Here is a 14651-nt window from a genome sequence, read left to right on the forward strand (position 1 = left end):
GAAAGAACAATGATGAATCTGTGAAGCATCTCATAACATGGATCAAACTGGAGGACATTATGCTGAGTGAAATAAGTCAATCACAAAAGAACAAATATTGTATGAGACCTCTACTATAAAAACTAAAGAAAAAGTTTACACACAAAAAGAAACAATCTTTGTTGGTTGGATGGGAGGGGTGGGGGAGTGGAATACCAAATAGACAATAGATAACTTTGGTGAAGGGTAAGACAGTACATAATGCTGGGGAAGCCAGCACAACTTGTACAAGGAAAGGTTATGGAAGCTCCATAGACGCATCCAAATTCCCTGAGGGACTGAATTGCTGGGCGGAGGGCTGTGGGGACCATGGTCTCAGGGACCATCTAGCTCAACTGGTGTAATACAGTTAATAAAGAAAATGTTCTACATTCTACTTGGTGAGTAGTGTCTAGGCTCTTCAAAGCCTGTGAGCAGCCATCTAAGATACTCCAGTGGTCTCACCCCTTCAGCGGCAAGGGAGAATGAAGAAAACAAGATACAAGGAAAAGATTAGTCCAAAGGATTAATGGACCACAACTACCATGGCCTCCACCAGACTGAGTCCAGTACAACTAGATGGTGCCCAGCTACCACCACTGACTGCTCTGATAGGGATCACAACAGAGGGTCACAGACAGAGCTGGAGAAAAATGTAGAACAAAATCCTAACTCACAAAAAAAGACCAGAGACAGAGACTGGAGAAACCCCGAAAGTATGGTCCCCAGACACCCTTTTAGCTCAGTAATGAAGTCACTCCTGAGGTTCACCGTTCAGCAAAGATTAGACAGCCCCATAAAACAAAACGAGACTAATGGCACAACAGTCCAGGGACAAGGACTAGAAGGCTGGTAATAGGGAACCCAGGGTTGAGAAGGGACAGCGTTGACAAGTTGTGGTGTTGTTAACCATTGTCATAGAACAATATGTGTACTGTTTAATGAGAAACTACTGTTCTGTAAACTTTCATCTAAAGCACAATTTTAAAAAAAGACAGCATAAAAGAAAATTTTAAGTACTTGTATCTTCATCAAGCCAGCTAATAAATCTACTAACTATAGGAATTTATGAACAACTTTTATTATTAGTCTTATAACTGAATATACATTTTTCAACACCTTGACCTCCATCCAGTGTCTTGAGCTTCTCAATTCCTTCTCTCTCCAGTGGCTTTTCATCTCTCTCATCTGAGCCGCTCACTTTTGTCCTCAGTGACTCATTTAACCTTGTCATCACTGATAGCTGCATCTCCTGCAAAATCTCATTTTCAAGCATCCAGCCCTTAACCATCACTGTCTGTCCTGCTTAGCTTCTCTGATGCCTACAATGTAGCAATTTTTCACTCTTGAAGAACCCTCAGTTTTACCATCCATTACCCATCTCAGGTCCTTACTTCCTTCTTTACCCAATTTTGATTCCATAATCCATCACTCTGATCCCTTGCAAAACACTCCTACTCTGTAGTATTTGCCAAGCGAAGTTCAAACTCAGTTAAACCCAACAGTGCAACTGGACTGGATTGCATAAAAACACATAACATTGCTAACTGGCCACACAAATTTCATTCCTGCCCAGCAATCTCACTCTCTGAAATGACTATTTCACAGCTTCTCTCTCTTCTAATGTCCACACTCTACTCTCACCCCTTCAGTCTCAGCTGATGATCTTGCCTCATACGCCACTGAGAAAATAGTAGCAGTAGAACAGGAGCTCCCTCACTTCCCCGCCAATCTACGCCCCACGCTCTCTACCTTCCCTATTGTTCCGTTTTGTCCTGGCTTCTGTGGAGGCCAGCCCTATCACTTATGCTCTAGGCTTGTTTCCATTCCAACACCAAGCTCACACCCAAGCCTGCTCCTCTCCAGCCTTCTGCATCTCTGCAAATAATGGCACTATCCACAAAGTCACCTGGGCTCTAAACTCAGAAGTTTTCCTTAGTTTTTCTCCTTCCCTTACTCCTGAATCTAAACCATCTGAAAATCCTATAGGCACTGCTTTCGGGAAAAAAATTCCAGAATCTGACCTCCTCCGCTACCATCCTGGTGTCAGTCACCATCTTCTCTTACCTAGATTATTGCAATGACTTCCTGTATCTGCTGGTGGTCCCGAGGTGGCACAAACAGTTAAGTGCTCCACTACTAATCGTAAAAGTTGGCAGTTCGAATCCACCCTCTGAAGAAAAGCCTGGCAACCTGCTTACAAAACATCACAGCCATGAAAACCCTATGGAGCACAGTTCTACCCTGAAACACACAGAGTGGCCATGAGTTGGAATCAAATAGACAGCAACCGATTTTTTCCTCTATCAGTCATGGTTAGGTTTAGCTGCATGTAACTGAAAACTCCAAAATAACAGTGGCTTAAACAAAACACAAGTCTATTTCTCTCTCATGTGAAACAAGTCCAGAAATAGACAGTTCAGAGTTAGCAGGGCATCTCCATATCGTCCAGGACCTATCTGCTTTCCGTTCTGCCATTGGCAGCATGTGGCTTCCAGTTTAAAGGCCACCTTATGACTCAAGATGGCTACTGGAGCTCCAGCCATTACGTGTATTGTCCAGCCTGGCAGCAGGAGGAAGCAAAAGAAATGGCCCTCCTCCCAAATGAGTCGACTCTCTTTAAGCAGAGTTCAAAAAGCACTACAAAGCCTTCTACTTATAGCTCTTCGGCCAGTCTTAGCCACCTGGCTATGTCCAGTTATAAGAGGTCGGAGGTAGGAAATCTGGTTTTTAGGTGGGCACGTTGCTGCAGTAAATAAAGTCAGATTTCTGTTACTAAAGAAATAAAGGGCAGATGGCAATTCAGTGGCAACCAGCAGTCTCTGCCATTCCTCTTAATTGGTCTGCCTGCTCCCAGCCTTTCCCTCTGTGGTCCATCTGCCACACAGCAGGTGGAGTACAGCTCTTTTGCTCAAGAGTTGCCAGCAGCTCCCAGTGCACTCAGAGTAAAAGCCCTACTGCAAGGCCCTAGGTGATCTGCCTCACTGTCTCTCTGACCACATCTCCTTTCACTCCTCCCTCATTCTGCCCCACATTGTTCATCAGGCAAACTAAACCTGTTTCTCTATCAGGGCCTCTGCATTTTTGGGTCCCTGGGTGGTGCAAGAAGCCCTGGTGGCCCAGTGGTTAAGCGCTCACCTGCTAACCAAAAGGTCGGCAGTTCAAATCCACCAGCCACTCCTTGGAAACTCTGTGGGGCCGTTCTACTCGGTCCTATAGGGTTGCTATGAGTCAAAATTGACTGGCCAGCAACCAGTTGGATGACGCAAATGGCATGCATTCAGCACTGTGGAAGAAAGGTCTGGCAAAGATTACAGTCAAGAAAACCCTATAAAGCAGCTCTACCATTGGTCGCCATGAGTCGGCAATGACTCGATGGGAACAAGTTTGGTTTGGGTTTTTTTGTTTGCTTTCTCCCTGCCTGGAAAGTTCTTTTCCTAGCTCTCCATGGGGCTTGTCCTTTGACTTCCCTCCAGTCCCTGCTCATTGTTACCTTACCAAAATAGTCTTCTCTGGCTATTGCATGCATAAGGCACACATGACCACATTCCCTATTCCCCTGACCGTCCTTAATTTTCTCCATGGAACATACCATGATCTAAAATGTTGATTTCTTTTGGATTATTTGTTGTGTATCTCTCTCCCACTAGAAAATAATGCTCATGAGGGCTGTGACTCCGTCTCTTTTGTTCACGGCTCTATCCCCAGCACCTAGAATGGTACTGACATGTAATAGTCACTCAATAAGTATTATTTGTTGAACACAATGATTAGATTTTTAAAAATATTTATTGTAGTAAAATATATATAATAAAAATAGCCATTTTAAGCATTTTTATGTGTGCAGTTCAGTGACATTAAGAACACATGCCAAGTGGTCACCACTATTTCCGAAAGTTTTCTATCACCTCAGATAGAAACTCAGTACCTCTTAGCAATAATTCCTCGTCCTGCCCCTCTACCTAGCCCTTATTGAACTTTTATTTCTATGCATTTGTCTATTCTAGGTATTTCCTATAAGTGGGATAATACAGTATTTGTCTGAGAAGGTTAGTTTGTAACATGAAGGATCTGAAGTTTAGTGGGTGAAATCTCATTATTCTGTGGCTAGCTGATTGCAGATGAGAGGTAAGGGTTCTGTTAGAACATTCAGATGATTGTTGAAAGAATTGTTTGAGGCTAAAAACACAAATATTTTTATTGAAAGAATGCATGAGTATATAAATGAAATCCTCACCATCGCCACAACAGCCCCTAGTCCAGTTAGTGATTGGGCTATTTCTTGTGTTTATGAATGCCTCGTGGCATCATAAAAGCAATACGAATCCATGGGGCCTTGCCTTGTGCTGCTGTTCACCCTGGCAGACATGCCACTTCTCTTTAGAGTTGTTCATCTCAAGGAGTGAGGGTGCTCACACTCTTGGGAGATCAAGCTCTCTGAGCTCTGGTCTTGGAAGACCCCTGGGGTTGTGTTCAGGCCTTCTTCTACTGCACTTCTGGGAGTGGGTTTACTTCAAGATAGCATCTGAGATGAAAAACCAAATTGACATAGGGTAAGTCATAGCCAGCCTCACCTGGTACTCTGCCTCAGAACTGAGCAGTCAAGTGAGAGACTACAGTTTTCATAACAAGTCTAACACATATGGTTTCCGGGTTGGTGGTACCAGGCCCACTGTGCCTACAGAAACTTGGTCTAAGGATTTCTGCACACTCCCCAGGGTCCAGCACAGATTTCTGTGCAGCTACGCACACATAAAGAACAAGAGGTGCTCTCCCCCAACCCCATCCCACCCCAATACTCTCTCCTCTTCTTGAGCAGACAAGGCATAAACAAGCAAGCAAGCAAACAAAATTTTAAAAACATTAAACAAAAGGGTCTTTAAATCTCAGATGTTTGTAGTTAATAATAATTAATGTTGCTAGCTGCTGTCAAGTCAACACCCCAGTGCACAGAGACCTCATGCACAATGGAACAAAATGTTTCCCAGTCCAGTGTCATCCCCATGATCAGCTGCAAATCAGACCTTTGTGATCCATAGTGTTTTCAATGACTGATTTTCTGAAATAGATTGCCAGCCCTTTCTTTCTAGTCCACCTTAGTCTGGAAGCTTGACTAAAACTTGTTTCACATCATAGCAACACACAAGCCTCCAGTGACAGATGGGTGGTGGCTGCACACGAGGTATGTTGGCCAAGAATCGAATCTAGATGTCCCACACGGAAGGCAAGCGTTCTACCACTGAACCACCACTGCAGTATTTGGTCCTTTTTCGTTCTTTTGTTCTCTGTGAGTTGGAACCGACTCGATGGCACCTGACAACAGCAACAAACTATATTAGTATTACTGTTATTGTTGTTGTTAGATGCCGTCAAGTGGATCCCAACTCGTAGCAACCCTATGTAACAAAGAAAGAAATACTGCATGGACCTGTGCCATCCTCACAATTGTTGCTATGTTTGAGCCCATTGTTGCAGCCGCTATGTCAGTCCATCTCGTTGAGGGTCTTCCTCTTTTTCATTGACCCTCTACTTTACCAAGCATGATGTCCTGCTCCAGGGACTAGTCCTTCCTGATAACATGTCCAAAGTACATAAGAGAAGTGTCACCATCTTTGCTTCTAAGGAACGTTCAGGCTGTACTTCTTCCAAGACAGATGTGTTCATTCTTCTGGCAGTTCATGGTATATTCAATATTCTTCACCAATACTAAAATTCAAATGTATTACTATGCTTCTGTAAATCTGCTTTACATAAATTAAGTCATTTAATGCTCATAACAACCTCATGAAATAAATCTATTAGTATCCCCGTTTTACAGATGAGGAAGTAGACAATATGAACAAGGGCTATCAGCTGAATCACTGTGGGAGATCTGGTCTGAGACGGCTTTCCGGAAGAGGTGGTACTTAAGCTGGAGTGAAGAATGGGTAGAATGGACAGCTGAGAGGTCTTCTAAGTAATGAGAACTAACGGAGAAACGGTGCAAAGAAGAGACAAAAGATGTGTTTAGGGGACACTGGGGAGCCTGCCTGGAGAAGGAAGGCAGAGATATGTGAACTGCATCGCTGCTAAGGATGGGGGATCCAGTCATAGCAGCCAAGTGAAGTTTTGTCCAAAGGTTCTTTAGAGTCTCTCCTTTGTGCCAGAGCCCACAGTCCTTGTAGCTCTTTAGGCAAGTGTTCAGGAGAAAGGTAGAAACTCTTGATTCTATGTTAACTAAGTGGATGCTGCCAAGAAAACAATATTCATACAGGAAGTGCACAGAAGACAAACATGACTTAGATATTTGCAGAATAAACCACTTCCCCACAAACGTGCTGTTAAGTGCAGACACTGTTTCACACTCATAACAAAGCACCAAACGAAACAAAATCAATGCCATGTATGTCAGAGTAAAACTGCCCCAGTGGGATTTTCAGGGCGGTGACCCCTCGGAGCACATCACCAGGCATTTCTTCCAAGGCACCTGTTGGAGGACTCAACCACATAGCAACTGAACACTTAACCATTTGCACCAGCCAGGGACTCCTTAACATAACACAGTACAAGTCCAATTGTTGAAATTTAGTGTTATCCTTCAGTTCTGAGAAAATTAGCACCCAAAACAGGTATTTTTCTTCTACAGCAAATTTTCTTAAAAAGAATTTGTTTAATTTACATGGAAAGGCTAATATAGTAACTTTGTGTACAATTTTAAAAAAAGAAAAACGTTCTTCATATGTCCTACTATTGAATGTCGTACCTTGTCATTGTTGTTGTTGTTAGGTGCCGTCCAGTCAAAGCTGACTCATATGTACAAAAGAATAAAACACTGCCCAGTCCTGCACCATCCTCAGCAGTCATTGCTACAGCTGAGCCCATGCTTGCAACCACCGCATCAGTCCATCTCATAGAGGTCTTCCTCTTTTTCACCTAACCTCCACTTTACCAAGCATGATGACCTCCAAGGACTTGTCCTTCCTGATAACATGTCCAAAGTATGTGAGACAAAGTCTCACCATCCCTGCTTCTAATGAGCACTCTGGTTGTACCTTTTCCAAGACAGATTTGTTCATTCTTCTGGCATCCCACAGTATATTCAATATTCTTTGCCAAACACCATTATTCAAAGGTGTCAATTCTTCTTCTGTCTTTCTCATTCATTGTCCAGCTTTTGCATGCCTATGATGAGATTGAAAATGCCATGACTTGGGTCAGGTGCACCTTAGTCCTCAAGGTGACATCTCTCCTTTTTAACACTTTCAAAAGGTCTTTTGCACCAGATTTGCACAATGCAAAGCGTCATTTTATTTCTTAACTGCTGCTTCCATGGTTGTGGATTCAAGTGAAATGAAATCCTTGACAACTTCAATATTTTCTCTGTTTATCATCCTATTGCTTATTGATCCAGTTGTGAGGATATTTGTTTTCTTCGTGTTAAGATGTAATCTATACTGAAGGCTGTAGTCTTTCATTTTTCATGAGTAAGTGCTTCAAGTCCTCTTCACTTTCAGGAAGCAAGTTTGTGTCATCTGCATGTCGCAGGTTATTAATGAGCCTTGCTCCACACCTGATGCCCCATTCTTCTTCATATAGTCCAGCTTCTTGGATTATTTGCTCAGCATACAGACTGAATAAGTATGGTGAAAGGATACAAGCCTAACACACACCTTTCCTGATTTTAAACCACACAGTATTCCCTTGTTCTATTCAAACGACTGCTTCTTGCTCTTTGTACAGGTTCTGCATGGACAAAATTAAGTGTTCTGGAATTCCCATTAGCAATGTTATCTATAATTTATTATGATCTACACAATCAAATGCCTTTGCATAGTCAATAAAACCCAGGTAAACATATTTCTGGTGTTCTCTGCTTTCATCCAGAATCCATGTGACATCAGCTATGATAGCCCTCATTCCATGTGCTCTTCTGAATCCTGCTTAGATTTCTGGCAGTTCCCTGTCGATGTAGAGCTGCAACTGCTTTTGAATGATCTTCAGCAAAATTTTACTTGCATTTAATATTAATGATATTGTTCAATAATTTCCACGTTCAGTTGTATCGCCTTTCTTTGGAATGGGCACAAATATGGATCTCTTCCATTCGGTTCACCAGGTAGCTGCCTTCCAAATTTCTTGGCATGGATAAGTAAGCACCTCCAAGTCTACTTCAGTTTGTTGAAATATCTCAGTTAATATTCCCTCAATTCCTGGAGTTTTGTTTTTTGTCAATGCCTTCAGTGCAGCTTGGACTTCCTCCTTCAGTACCATAGGTTCTTGATCATATGCTACGTCTTGAAATGGTTGAACGTTGACCGATTCTTTTTGGTACAGTGACTCTATTTCTTCCTTCCATCTTCTTGCAATGCTTCTCGCGTCATTCAATATTTTGCTCATAGGATCCTTCAATATTGCGTCCCAAGTCTTGATTTTTTTCTTCAGTTCTTTCAGCTTGAGAAATGCTAAGTGTGTTCTTCCCTTTTTGTTTTCTAACTCCAGGTCTTTGCACTTGTCATTATGATACTTTGTCTTTTTAAGCCACCCTTTGAAATCTTCTGTTCATCTCTCTTGCTTCATCATTTCTTCCATTTGCTTTAGCTGCTCTAAGTTCAAGAGGAAGTTTCAGAGTCTCTTCTGACATCCATTTTGGTCTTTTCTTTCTTTCCTTTTTTTTTAAATGAACTTTTGCTTTTTTCATGTACGATGTCCTTGATGTCATCCCACAACTCATCTGGTCTTTGGTCATTAATGTTCAATGCATCAAATCTATTCTTGGGATAGTCTCTAAATTCAGGTGGGATATACCCAAGGTTGTACTTTGGCTCTTGTGGACTTGTTTTAATTATCTTCAGCTTCAACTTGAACTTACATATGAGCAATCAATGGTCTGCTCCGCAATCAGCCCCTGGCCTTGCTCTGACTGATGATATTGAGCTTCTCCATTGTCTCTTTCCATAGATGTAGTTGATTTGATTCCTGTATATTCCATCTGGGGAGGTCCACACGTATAGTCGTTGATTATGTTGAAAAAAGGTATTTGCAATGAATAGTCGTTGGTCTTGCAAAATTCTATCTTGCGATCTCAGGCATCATTTCTATCACCAAGGCCATATTTTCCAACTACCAAACTTCTTCTTTGTTTCCAACTTTCCCATTCCAATCACCAGTAATTATCAGTGCGTCTTGATTGCATGTTTGATCAATTTCAGACGGCAGAAATTGGTAAACATCTTCAGTTTCTTCATCTTTGACATTAGTGGTTGGCGCATAAATTTGAATAATAGTCATAGTAACTGGTGTTCCTTGTAGGCATATGGATATTATCCTATCACTGATAGTGTTGTATTTCAGGATAGATCTTGAATTGTTTTTTTTGACAATGACTGCAATACCATTCCTTTTCAATCTGTCATTCCCAGCACAGCATACCACATGATTGTCTGAGTCAAAATGGCCAATACCGGTCCATTTCAGCTCACTAATGCCTAGCATATCAATCTTTAAGCATTCCGTTTCATTTTTGACAACTTTCACTTTTCCTAGATTTATATTTCATACATTCCACATTCTGATTACTAATGGATGTTTGCAGCTATTTCTTCTCATTTCATCTGCTGCCCCATCAGCAAATGAAGGTCCCAAAAGCTTGACTCCATCCACATCATTAAGTCGACTCTACTTTGAGAAGGCAGCTCTCCCCAGTCGTCTTTTGAGTGTCTTCCAACCTGAAGGGCTCATCTTCCAGCACTATATCAGACAATGTTCTGCGGCTATTAATGAGGTTTTCGCTGGCCAGTTTTTCAGAAGTAGACTTCTTCCTAGTCTGTCTTACTCTGGAAGCTCTGCTGAAACCTGTCCACCATGAATGACCTTGCTGATATTTGAAATACCAGTAGCATAACTTCCAGCTTCCCATGATCCACCACAGTACAACAAACTGACAGATGAGTGGTATGCTGTTGTTGCTGTTGCTGCTGCTGTTAGGAGCAGTGAAACCAACACTGGCTCATAGTGACGCTGTGTACAACAGAATGAAACACTGCCCGGTCCTGGCCCATCCTCACAATCACTGCTATGCTTGAGGCCATCTTTGCAGCCATTTTTCTTCTGCAGGTATTTTTCTTCTATAGTGAATTTTCTTTTAAAGTATTTGTTGAATCTATACAGAAAGCCTAACAGAGTGACTTTGTATATGCTATTTTTAAAAAAGGAAAACATTCTTCCTATGTCCCAGTATTGAATGTCTTACCTTAATAACTAAGAATTATATCACTTTAAATGTGCAGATTGCTGTTTGGGCCGTGCTTTTCCATATCTGCAGTACAAATTATAACACTAATTTTAGGGTGGCTTGTTGGCTGATGTATTGGTTTCATCATGCTTATAAGAGATTCTAAATGGAATGTAATTTTTGCTTATCTGTCATGGATCGAATTGTGTCCCCCAAAAATATCTGTCAACTTGGCTGGGTCATGATTCCCAGTATTGTATGATTGTGTACCATTTTGTAATCTGATATGATTCTCTTATGTATGGTAAACTCTATCACTATGATGCAATAAGACGGATTAGCAGCAGTTATACTGATGAGGTCTACAAGATTAGATAGTGTCTTAAGCCAATCTCTTTTGAGATATAAAAGAGAGAAGCAAGCAGAGACACACGGGAATCTCACACCACCAAGAAAGCAGTGCCGGGAGCAGAGTGTGTCGTTTGGACATGAGATTCCTGAGCTGAGATGCTCCCAGACCAAGGGAAGACTGATGCATTACAAGGACCTTCCTCCAGAGCCGACAGAAAGAGAAAGCCTTATCGTGGAGCTGATGCCCTGAATTTGGACTTACAGCCTACTGGACTGTGAGAGAATAAACTTCTCTTTGTTAGAGCCATCCATTTGTGGTATTTCTGTTATAGCAGCACTAGATAACTAAGACATTATATTTTTCTTATAAAAATTCTTGACTAGACTCTTAATCTCTGTGAATATATTTTAAGGTCAATACATTTCTTTCAATCATGCAATAAATACATATTTAGCTCTATTAGGTGCCTACCACTCTGCTGTTTGTTACCAAGTGAAACAGAAAAGTGTATGACAAGCTGTTTAGCCTGCAAGGAATTTGCCATCTTTTCGGGAAGACATGATAAGTGAAGAAATTTGACAGTAATGTAAGGCAGTATATAATTAAACACTAAATACTAAAGTCATTCAAATCTTTAGAGAAGCCCAATATTTCATTCATTTCCAAAAGGAATCACTTTTTCTTTAACTTTTGTATGAGTTTACAAAACTTTATCTTTTGAGGATAGAAGTGATTTTTAGATTTGAAAGTTATTTGTAAGCAAATGTGATGAAGAAAGTAGATGGCCAACTTGACAATTATTTTTTGGTGTGGCTCTAAAGTCTTGGTAATGGTTTCCTTGTGTGCCTTTTGCGCTGACTCTGTATCCTGCACACATGATTGCTGAGAAGCGAGCAAGATGTCAGGCAAGCGAGAGTAGGGAGGCGCACAAGTCAAGAAAAGCCTGGGAGGGAACCCAAGACCAAAAAGGGAAGTGTTGACACATTGTGGGCTTGGCAACCAATGTTACAAAACAATATGTGTATTAATTGTTTAATGAGAAACTAATTTGCTCTGTAATCCTTCATCTAAAGCACAATTTAAAAAAAAAAGAAAGAAAGAAAAGCCTGGGAAGTAGACACTTACATGGAGCCACTAGAGACACTATTTTTAATAACTTGTAGAATAATTCTTTTTCCAGATGAACTGCACTTAATGTGGCGTTATGGGTCTGTTATGAAGTATGCCTAGTGCCTTTCATGTCCCTGAGTATAAATATCATGAGTCCCAATATATTCATTTATCAAAATTTTTTTTTTCCTGCCTTTAATTAGTTAGATCAGTGATTTGATTAACTCAACTGCCTTACTTTAAAGGCATGAAAATAAAGTGATAGGATTTTGCTTATTATTATTAATCCAAATCAATGTTAAAACCCATTGCCATCGAATTGATTCAGACTCAGCGACCCCATATGTTACACAATAGAACTCTTCCACAGGGTTTTCTTGGCTGTGATCTTTACAGAAACAGATCACCAGGACTTTCTTTTGCAGTGCCAGTGGGTGGGGTCAAACTGCCAACCTTTAGGTTCATAGTTGAGTGCAAACCATTTGTGCCACCAGGGGACAAATGGAGTGTTATCCCCTTCAAGTTGTGTGTATTTGCTTCAATTCTAACACCCTTGCTTAAAATACAGAAATATGAAACTTTATTTCCCATAACCAATCACACCTTGCTCTGGAATTCTATTCCCATGTGTGGTAGGGGTTGGGGATGGGAAGAATTCATCCAGCTTTGTCTCTTCTGGTTGGAAACAATCTCTTTCAGGTCAGTGTAGTCCCTTTGGGATCAGTATTCAGTCAGACTTAAGGTGCCAACTCCTTACAAAGGTTCCCTGTCCTTCTGACCAAGATGGTGCAGTGTAGAAAAAGCTGAAGTGCCTCACGGAGAGAGGTTCTGGGTGTTGCAGCTGAAACGCTCTGCCTCCTATGGCCACTGAGGCCCATGGCTGGTGAAACTCCATTTGTTCTCTGGTTTTCACAGGTCTTACTTATGCTTTGGTATTCAGCCATGGCCCCATGTACCTCCCAATGGAGGGCCATCCCATGAGTAGGAATCTACTTGGTGGCAACGAGTTTGGTTTGGCTCAGTAGCCTCTGCCACAAAGTCTCCTCACCCTGCATGGAAGACCCACAAGCTCATAATAACCAGCCTCCTTCTGTGTCCCCCACCTGGAGGAGCCCCAGGAACTTTTTGGGATCCTGGCATGTTCTGCCTGACCAAGGCAGACTTGGAGGACCATCTCAGGCCTTCTTTGCTTAGAATTTTTCCCCAATAACTTCTAATGTCCAGTTGGCACTATATTAATCCAGTGATTCTCCTGATGCTTGGCAAATTTCTCTATGTTCCAGGGAAGTACAGAACAAATCCCACCATTCTGAGAATGCTCCTAAATTGTCTGGTTGTTTCCAAACTTCCCTGTCCAGGACTTTGACCTGTAGTGAAACGGTCAAGGCCAGTGTATCTCTACTTGCCTTTCTTCTCTCCTTTCCTCTGTCCTCCAGCTCCACAAACCAGAAATGCTTTCTTTGTCAACATTGACAAAAGAGCTACAAGGAAAGAAACTAGAAGACCAGGAAAACAATTCAAGGAAATAATTCAAACTATATTGTCTTCATTATATACCTTTGGGAATTTTATTTCTGAATTTCCCGTGGTGTCAGCAGGTCCTTAAGGGCAGCATATCTTCATCCTTTGGAGACTAATTTAATTTTTGTTGTTAGGCACCATCAAAGGAGCCCTGGTGGTGCAGTGGTTAAACACTTGGCTGTTAACTGAAAGGTCAGCGGTTCGAATCCACCAGCTGCTCAGCAGGAGAAAAGGCCTGGTGATCTGCTTCCATAAAGATGTCAACCTAGGAAACCCTATAGGACAGTTCTACTCTGTCCTATAGGGTCACTTTGAGTTGGAACTGACTCGATGGCACACAACAATAACAGCTGCTATCAAGTCTGTCCTGACTCATGTTGACCCAATGCACAACAGGATTGGACCATTGTGATCCATAGGGTTTTCACTGGCTGATTTTGGAGATCACCAGGGCTTTTTTCACATTCTCTCTTAGTCTGGAAGCTCTGCTAAAATCTGTATAGCATCATAGGAACACACAGGCCTCCACTGACAGATGGGTGGTGACTATATATGAAATGCATTGGCCAGGAATCAAACCCAGGTCTCCTGCAGGGAAGACGAGCATTCTACCACTGGACCACCAATGCCCTCATTTGATTTTTTAGAGACAGCTGAAACTATTCTAAGGCAATTCTGTTGAATAAAGTGGATAAGCTATTTGGCGAAGAGACTCAAGGCACTGAGGAAGAAAGCAATTGGGGAGTTGCACTGGTGTATAGGGCAGAAAGGCACTGAAAACAGAGTCAGAGTCAGGGGTTGTAGCACCTGCCCTTTCCTGAGCAGTCTCTTTAAAGCCTACCGACAAAGTGTGGATGGGAGGACAATGAAAACCATGCGCACAGAGACCTATGAAGGGTTGCTTATATTGCAACTCCTCTAACAGCCCAACTCTTGAAAACTTAGCCTTTAACTTGCACTTAAGGACAAATGTGTTTAAAGTCAAAAGTTACACTTAAGAGCCTGTTTCCTGGGACTTTTTTGGTGTGTTATTATTGACCACCTAAAAACTCTGTTGGTCATGGTCTCAGTACTTCTGTTTTTCACAAAGTATAATAGACACTTGGTATAGACTTAGAGAAAGAGAAAAAATTGTAAGTCAAATACTCACTCAGTTGCCTTCGTGTTATTTTTAGTTGCTTCTTACCCAGCCATGTATCTCTAGAGTTGAATCTCTGGCCAACCTTAATTCTTCATTTCCAAGATCCTTGTCAATTTACCATGTTAAGCTAGTGCTTTTCTCATTCTAGAGGTCATTGTCTGGTGTTAATGCATAAGAGCTGAAATTGATGTAGAAGTGATATCCTTTTTCCTCATTTCCTAACAATGTCATTTGTCCTTGTTGAATGGGCATGCCACATACCTTCCTGCCTGCTTCAAGAAAAATTTACTCAAGCTTTG

The sequence above is a fragment of the Trichechus manatus genome, unplaced genomic scaffold (assembly GCF_000243295.1).
Source record: "Trichechus manatus latirostris isolate Lorelei unplaced genomic scaffold, TriManLat1.0 scaffold00002, whole genome shotgun sequence".
Lineage (NCBI taxonomy): Eukaryota > Metazoa > Chordata > Mammalia > Sirenia > Trichechidae > Trichechus > Trichechus manatus.